At 48.1% G+C, this 8,737-nt stretch overlaps 1 long non-coding RNA gene across 3 annotated transcripts; it reads right to left on the bottom strand.

Annotated features, from left to right (window-relative positions):
• LOC110406942 lies at positions 1,103-8,238 on the bottom strand. Of its 3 annotated transcripts, none has more exons than XR_002443652.1 (4): positions 8,007-8,238; positions 5,843-6,986; positions 5,046-5,113; positions 1,103-2,004 (listed from the first exon to the last, which is right to left on the bottom strand). It is a non-coding gene; the product is annotated as an uncharacterized LOC110406942 (long non-coding RNA). The 3 variants fall into 3 exon arrangements; XR_002443653.1 differs by lacking the exon at positions 1,103-2,004 and adding an exon at positions 2,011-3,637; XR_002443651.1 differs by lacking the exon at positions 1,103-2,004 and having other exon boundaries at positions 3,653-5,113; positions 8,007-8,237.

Raw genomic sequence — 8,737 nt, 5'->3', positions numbered from 1 at the left:
CCTGCACAGGCTCTTAGGTTTGCAATCAGAGCTGGCTGAATTAGACTCTTTCCTTCCTATTTCTGTGTACCAATTTGAAGAGCTCAGATGAAAAGTGTTGCATTACACCAGCACCAATAAGTCACACTATCTCTATTGTGACACACAGAATGTTATTAATTGTCAATCACCAACCACCAGGCTTGTCAAGATGTTCTCTTCTGAACAGGCTGCTTTAGACCTGAAGTGATTTTTAATCAAATGTTAATAACGCAGCATCTGTCAGTGGACCATTGGCATCATACAATAATAAAAAGTTAACATATGACATGGCAAATTCTAATGTTTTCATTTTTACTTCTTTCCAATTATCTGTGGAATTTCTGCCAGAATGAGAAGTGTGCTGACATTATTACATGCAAAACACACTGCTGAAAGATGAACATGTCTATTAAAGGCTGCGTTCCCCATCACACGAGCTCCCCAAAGCACCTTTTAATCTCCATCCGTGAGGCCTTGCCGGAGCCGTCCCTCACACGCAGCAGGGATTGCCCATTGCTTTTCCCAGCCCGGTGCCCCCTGCTCTGTGGGGGTGGTGGGGAGGGTCCCGGTGCCCATACGCCCGGGTTCCACAGCCGGGTACCAGCGCTGCCCATGTCCTGCAGCCGGACGCCCGCCCTGCCCATGGTGACAGGGCAAGCACAGCCTGCAGCAAAGCCTCCACAACTCGGTGCCCGTGCTCCCATCTTGCAGTGCATTATTAGCACTAATAATGTTCAGCAATGTGCTAACATAGCTTGAGAAGGGCTGTGCTCCTATCAAATATTCATAAGAGATTGGGGCTTGCGGCCACGCTCGTTAGCGTTGTCACTGCTGCTCCACCTGGGCTGCAGGAGGGCGGCACAGAACTGCGCAGGGGGTTTCCAGCCCTTGTGCGAGTTAGGCTGAGGAGAATGGAGCTGGGAAGCTGCTCTGTGGGGCCAGGGTGAAGGGGGGATGGAGCTCCCAGCAGCCAGGAGCGGTGCCAGCCCCGTCCCTACATGCCTGCCCCTGAGCGCCGCGCTGCCGCCTCCTGGGGTGTGTGCAGTGGCAAAAGCTTTGAAACCCTAACGAGAGCGCTCGGTACGGTGGGAAGTGTGATTATTATTAATGGTTTGTGTTACAGGATAAGCGGTGCATAACAGATCTGCTGCAATATCAAGTCTTCCATCAGAAATTCATCATTTTGAGGACTTTGTCAAAAGTCGGCTGTGTATGCAGTGTATACAAATCTGTACAAGCATAAAGCTCCATAGAATTACCGAGCACCTGTATATTTAAAGTAGACTCAATTTCCTTTTCTAAATGCATTGTTTTCACTTGAATACTTCATAACATTCAATGGGTTGCAGTTGCTTTGTCTATAGATTCAATTTGTGTCTCCGGACAGAGTTTGAATGGATTTATTATATTGAAATGCAATTTTGCAGACATAACCTTATATCTGACCCGTCATTACTTATAATGCTAAAGTTTGATATGTTAATTCTGCCTTATGTTTTTATATATTTTACGACACTTGGCTTAAACATTTTTAATCTACATATTGGTTTACGTCCGCCTAAATTATTGTTGCTTCCGGGGACACCGTGCGCATGAGATCTGGCAATTCATTACGCTATCCCCACTTAAATGAATTTCAGAAATTTAATAAAGTGCTCCCCCTCCTTCCATTGAAGCTTCAGTGTAAACACCCATCCGTGGCTATCAAATCAAGGAGGAGGAATAAGGCCGGCCCCGACGCAGCCCATCCGCACCGCGGCCCCGCTGACGTGGGCTCTGCTGAACGCTCCCGTCGTGCTCCGCCTCTGCCCTGCTCAGCTCTGCAGGATCCCGGCGCGGTGCTGGAGCTCGGCCATGCGCTGCTGCTGCACCAGGGACCGCGCATCTCCACCGCGTCGCCGCCAGGCCGCCCGCCCGCACCCCTTCCTGGCACAGGGCCGTGAGTTCTGCACCCCCAGTGAACTTCAAAGTCTTTTAATGACTCTGGGTGAAAAAACAGAGGGGCCAAAAGTTGAGCAAAGGGAGATGATTAAAGGACCTTATTAAAAGCAACCTTGTAGAATTCTCCACATGAAAGAGAGCGCCATTATGAGGGCTTATCCTTATAAATGACACTTCGCTTTTGCGAACATGCCGAAACCTGATTAGAGTGACAAGCACTGAGTGATACTGCAAACCTGTTAATAACATGAAAATTAGAAGAGGCTCATGCAAAGAAGGGAGATTAATTTAGCCCGAGTACATCTCGCGCAAATTGCAAAGTTGTGAATATGTTCTCAGATAATGAGCCTTCGCAGTCATCAGCTCACTTGTCATTTTCTGTAATTAATGTTAAGGAAGACTCCTTCCTGATGGTTCGTATTACTCATATACCAAGAAAATTTCTTCAGAGAAATAATTTACATTTATTATCATCGGTCTGTTTGTGTGGTTTATTTCGCTGCGGAGTAATTTATTGCAGCACCGTTTCACTTGCCTTGATTAGTCGCTCGTCAGCCTGAAATGTAATTTTTTTTTTCCTGATGGCAACGTCTGAAAATTGACAGTGGTGCGATACTCTTTTTAATCTGAGGATGTGTTTTCTTAACTTGAATAAACTTTTGGGCTGGAAACCGGAGCTACTTCACGAGTTGAATTACTGCTGGCGGCTCAGAGCCGTTCTGTGCCAGTTGCAGCTCTCAGGCAGCGCACCGCAGTCACGAGTGCTTTCCCGCGTGCCTGTGGCCGCACGCACGGTGCAGAAAAAGCTCTCTGCCAAGAACATGCAAATTCTTGGTTTGTTGCTCCAACAAGCCTGAAGTTGTGTGCAACATGCTCATTACCTTGTTCTCAGACTTTGGTGTTGATCTGAAGCCAACAAAAGCAATATTGACTCTTGTCACTGTTTTCCCTGGATTTCAACTCTATTTTTTTTTTTTTTGTTTTACTACCAGCATCTTTGCTTTTCCTTATCTGAAAGACCCAGCGTAGCTCTGACGGGTGCAGCGGTGAAGTTCTGCTGCCTGCCCCTCTCCGCCCTGGCTGCGTTTCCCACCCAGAACAGGGGCTGGCCCTCCCAGCTCCCCCGGGGCTGCTCCTGGCTCTTGGCTGTACCTGCTCCGTCCCTGCCCTGCTGCGCTGTCCCCTGCCCACGCGCTGCCCCATGCCCACCTCCCAGTGCCAGAGGCACTTTCTGGGTCCGAGGAGTAACACCACGAAATCCCTTTCCTTCCCAATGACACAAAGACATAAGCAATTGAAGTGAATTACTGACCTCTGAGCTGCAAATGAGCCAGACATTACGGATTAGGGTTTTTAGGCAGAGATAATGATTTTGTTTATTGGGGGCCTCCATTTCAAACAAGCCTCACTCAACGCTATCTGTGGGCAGACTGCCTGCTCCAGTTAGTGGCAATCCATATTTATAAAACTATAGTCCATCAAAGCGGTATGAATATTTTAAAAGCCATGGAAAAATCAAATTGTCTTTGTCAAATTGCGCACTCTCCACACTGAGTGTATTTTATGATTCTTCCTGGTGTAAGAACCCACGGGCTCCCTCTCCAGTGAAGGCCGCCTGCCGAATCCTCGCTTCTGCAAACAGGCAAGTCTCTGCTGTTTTTAAGAACTCAATGAGCTGTGGAGAGTGACATTTAAGCTGTAAAATTGTACTTTATTTGATGAAGTTAACAAATAATGTATGAAATGGATTTATTTGATGTCTCTGTGAGATCTAGTTGGTTGCTCCTTATAGAAACAAATGGCCTACTTGTGAAGAACTGTGTAACCATGCAGGCAGCACTCTGACCAGTGGAAGCCAGAGTTCTGGGACAGCCACGGACAGGGAACTGGGCTCACTCTGAGAGAGCAGCACTGGTCCTCAAGGGGCCAGGACTGACTGCTCCCTCATCACAGAAACACCGCATTCACTGTGGCTGCAGAAGGGGCGTGCATGGCGCTACGTGGGGCTGTACCTACAGGCGTGTTCTTTAAGTGCTACCAACACTTAGAAACATCAATGCATTTCAAAACCATCGATTTCATTTTGCTGGAATGACGGCGCATGGCGCCTTAGCAGATCTGTAAGCTGGACACAACCCTTCTGCACAACGCTTGCAAACAGAGGCCCCAAACTGGGAGTGCCAACAAGAGGCGGGGAGCTGTTCCCCATCCCACCACCCAGAGCTGCAGCGGTGCTCAGGCATCATCCCAGGAAATGAAATGCTGGCATCGAGGCAGCGTCACCTCCACTGTCTGAACTGAACTGCAAAAAGTTTGGCCACATCTATCTTGTGATGTCAGAGAGACAGGCTGATAGCATGGAGACAGCTGAGACAGCACTGGGTTCCGCAGACAAATAAATTTGAGAATCATCTGCATAGAAATGGAAAGCTACTCCATGCTGATGAATAATATAACCCAGTGGCAGCATATAAACACAAAATAACAACGGGGCCAATATAGAGCCCTGGGGAACCTTGGGAACAACTTCACTAATGGAAGATGAAAAATCACCCATCGAAACAAAATGCTGTCTATTTGATAAATAAGATTTGAACCGACTGAGAGCGGTATCAAATAAGCCAAGCGAGCTGTGCATGTGACAATCCAAGGGGATACCTTGAATGGCGGCACCGAGTGCAAACACCCATCAGTGTGGGAACGGATCGCAAACTGGGGCTGAAATGGGAACCTGCCAGAGCCCCTCCTGCTAAACCGCGCTGCCCCATTGGGGTGCCCACTGCCGGCTCTGCAGGGAGCACCTCACGGGAGACCGCTCGGCTCCTCAGGTGGTGCCGCTGCGCTATGGCCATGGTGGACAGTAACAACAGCAACAGCCCATGCAGAAGTTGCTGAAGTGATGTGAACATAAAATCTCCTTGATGTAGCGCAAAACATGAGGAAAACCTTTGCTAAGCAGTTAATGGAAAAAGAGAAGCTCAGAGTCAAGCTGCACTGTGGCCGTTGGTTTGATGAGGAATAACTTTTCTTCCAAATCAAGGGCTCTGCCCCGTGCCCTTCCCTCCGTTCTGCTCCACACACACCTTGCTGGAGGCGGTGGTGCCGGGGGGTGTCCCACCAAGAAACTGGTCCCAGGGGTAATTTCAGTGCTCTACAATGAAAATTAATATGCTGTAAGACAATCCTTGCACAAAATAAAACATTGGTTGATAAAAATGGGATTTAGCAAGAGGACAGTTTCATCAATTCACACAAAAGCAGCCCGGGCTGTGCCCATCGTGGCTCTGGGGTCACTCCTGGTGTTTGCTGTAAGGTCAGGAGCTGCCAATTTCAAAGAGGAACGAAGCTGGAGGCCAAGCAGAGCTCCCAGCATCCTCCGCTGCATCGCCACGCTGTCGGCCATCGAGGTGCACTGGCCATAAACAACAACGTTGTTTGGAAATATATTAATAATTCTGTCAGGCACATTAACATTGCCCATTGGTTTCTAACAAATTGACACCTTTTTAGCTGTAAGAAATCCTTATTAGTTTTCGTTTTGATGGCTTTTCCTGGAATAACTATAAATTATGTTTATTTCACATAATTCCTCCTGTCAGTAGTTATAAATAACCAGATCATATGGAAATTATGATTCTGGCCCATATATGTGGGCACCTTAAACACGGTGCTGCCATGGGGGGCAGGTAATGGATTGCCCGAGGTTCTGTCAATGGACCTTTCTCATTTGAAGAGTGACTGAGAACATACTTGCCAGCAGCCTTCCCGTCTTGGTTTTTACCACTTTAAATACCAGCAGCTCTATTGTATCAGTCTTTTTTATACTGCATTTTTCATACAGTGTATCTATCTCAAAGCACTTTACAGGGCAATTAATTACCTGGAGGAGAGTGACGGGATGCAGGTGGCGATGGCGGCCATTATGCAGGCAGCAGAGTTCCCTGCGCCGTGCTCTGCATTTGCATCACCGTGGTTTAATTGGTGGTGGCATTCGTGGGGAGGGCACAGCCCCGTCCCAGCCCATCGGGGGCACGGCAGGAGGAGCCTCGGCTCCTCGGGAGGCAGAGGGCATTCAGAGGGCTCAGCTGTTCTTCCCAGAGTCTGAATAAAACACAGCATTTTGAAGGCTTCTGCTGGAATGAAAATGGCTCTTTTTGGTTTTTGCCGAAATTCTGAAACTCTCACGTTTTCCTTTTGGGGATAGTTTTTCCATTACTATCATAAGTGTATATTTTGTTTATAGAATTTGAGAGCCCTCAACATCAAGGTCTGTAATTTCCATGCAAATACATCTTTTTTCAGTCTTTGTCAACTCATTGTTCAGTGTTCTCCTTCAACCATTGAAGAAAAAGCTGAGAAAGGCAATTTCAACAGCAAAAATTAAACTTTCGCAGGAATAGTGCATAGCAGCAATTAGGTATGGGCATAACAGAGCTAGAAATGTGCGTCAGTTGTGTTCTTAACTATCTCCCAAACAAGACCTTCACTTTAAAAAATATCAATAACTTTGCACACTCCCAATCATAAGCTCCAGTTCAAACAGTTTCTGGTTTGTACACTGGATTTTTTGCCATCCCAGTCCTCTCAGGTGCCCTTTCCTGCCACTGCAGCATCATTTAGCCAAGCTGCATAAAATACACCCGATCAATATCAGCATCGCTCGGATTTTAAACCGCTGGAGGAATTTCTTGAAGTTTTAGTCCATATGTTTTCCTTACAGTTGACTGGATAATTCATAACAAATTGTTTAGGCAACACAATTCATCTGGTTTCCTTCCTCCCACCCAATCTCTGTCTTAAAGTAGGCAACATGATTCTTCAGGCCTTTTTTGAACTCCAGGATTTCTCCAGAAAACAATTCTCCCTGAGCCAAGAATCCCGGTGATCAAGGTGGAGGATCATGTCTCTGCTGTTAATTCGCTGTTAGAAATGAACTTGCTTTTGGGCATGCACTGACTTGAGGATGAGGTGTCTCCAAAAATTCTCTGCTTGGTCACAAATGCCATTTGGTTTAAGACTTCTCCCTGCAGACACCACATTTAAAGACTAAAAATGAGAATTTTTTGCAAAGATGCACACCCCTCAAGATTCAATTTCAGCAAGCATTTCATGATTCAGGCTTAAATTATGCCTTTTGAGTAAAGAGAATTCAAAATGAGTGAAATCAAAGCCAACTTTTCTGCTGGAAACAAGAAACCTTTTGTACGCAGTGTGTCCGTTAGCCTTTCATCTCTCTTCTGCTGGGATTGGGGACTTCCCACGGCTGCTCATGGTGAGGTGCTGAGATCTTCCCATGCAAAAACTGTCAGAAAAACACTAGAAACCGAATGGTGGAGGGCAAGCCTGCTGGTCGGCTGATTAACTCCGGGAACAAGCTCATCCTGCAACGAGGCCCAGTCTGTCAAAGCTGTAGCAGAGGCTAATTGCTCAGCAACGGGGAGAAAGATCTCGAAAGCAGGGGTGAGCTGCACCATACTGAACATTCCTGGGACTTCACCTGCAGCAGCAGTCCATCGGTGCAGCTCATCACTGCAGCAGTGCCAGCCAGGGCCCGGCTCCCAGTGCCACGCTGTGCAGCTGCCAGGTGGGAGCCTGTCTCGATTCGATTATCAGAGCGAGAGGAAGGCACTTTGATATATGTATACTCTACGTGACATTAAGAAACAACGGTTCAAATGTTGGTCCGACCAGTTTATTACAAATCCTAGGCAATCAGGGAGATGGGGATGGGAAAGCCAGCGATTATTACGAATTAGGGTGATGGGGAAGGGAAAGCGGGTGACAGGAAAGAGAGGAAAGAGCAAGAATGACGTGAAGCAGGGACAGTCAGCACCAAAGATCGAGCAGCGTCCCCTTGCACGCCGTTCTGATGGTCCGAGGGCGAGATGGGAGCAGGAGTGCAGGAGAAGGCAGCAGCAGAGTGGCCGTCCTTAGGCAGCAAGCAGGGAGTCCAGGAGAAACAGGCAGCAAGCAGGGAGCAGGCCCAGGAGAGTCTGGCAGCAGCAGGTAGCATGTCACGAGGAATCTGATGTCAGAGACCTCACCTCTCTTGGTTGTAGGTCCCTTTTTTATCCTTCTTCTTCTGCATACGTGGCATTCCTGGGCACTTTGCTAGGAGCCATGCGCAGCACCCCCGACATGGCTATCTCCCTCGAGATGAGCCCACACAAAAGACCACTTCCCGGCCATTAAGCTGGTACTTGTCTCTCTCCCGGCCCCTGGCCTGCAAATCTTCAGACAAAGGATTTTTCCAACTTTGACCAGGACTTGCCTGGACTTGTCCATCTGTGTTCTTTAAACAAAGGGTTTCTTGAACTTTGACCAGGACTTGCCTGGACTTGTCCGTCTGTGTTCCTCAGCAAGCTTTCAGACAAAGGTGCAAAAAAAGAATAATCTCTTACAGGGCCGTGGGGCTGCAGGGCCACGGGGCTGTGGGCGACACACGGCCTCCTGCATTCAAATTGGCCGTTGACAAGTGAAGTGTGTGGGCTCAGCATGCAGCAGCTATTTCACTGCCCTGATCTCTTTCAGCAGCACCAGCTGTTGTTTCATCTATCTTCGTGGCCGGCAATCTGCTACCTGAATTGATAGATATCATCCTTCTTAAAATAGCAGCGGCAGATTTCAACCTGTCCATGGTAAGAGAATGGCGCAGGTAATAAAGGCGTCCCACCTGCCTGGGGGTGGGGGCTGAGCCCCTCGCTCCTGAGCGGAAACCTTAATGCCCACTGCACAGGAGCGGGCGCTGCAGGGGCCGCAGGGACACGGGGCTCCG

The sequence above is a fragment of the Numida meleagris genome, chromosome 16, assembly GCF_002078875.1.
Source record: "Numida meleagris isolate 19003 breed g44 Domestic line chromosome 16, NumMel1.0, whole genome shotgun sequence".
Taxonomy (NCBI): domain Eukaryota; kingdom Metazoa; phylum Chordata; class Aves; order Galliformes; family Numididae; genus Numida; species Numida meleagris.
Note: the sequence above shows the minus strand (reverse complement) of the source record. Positions and strands in the feature narration are given on the sequence as shown.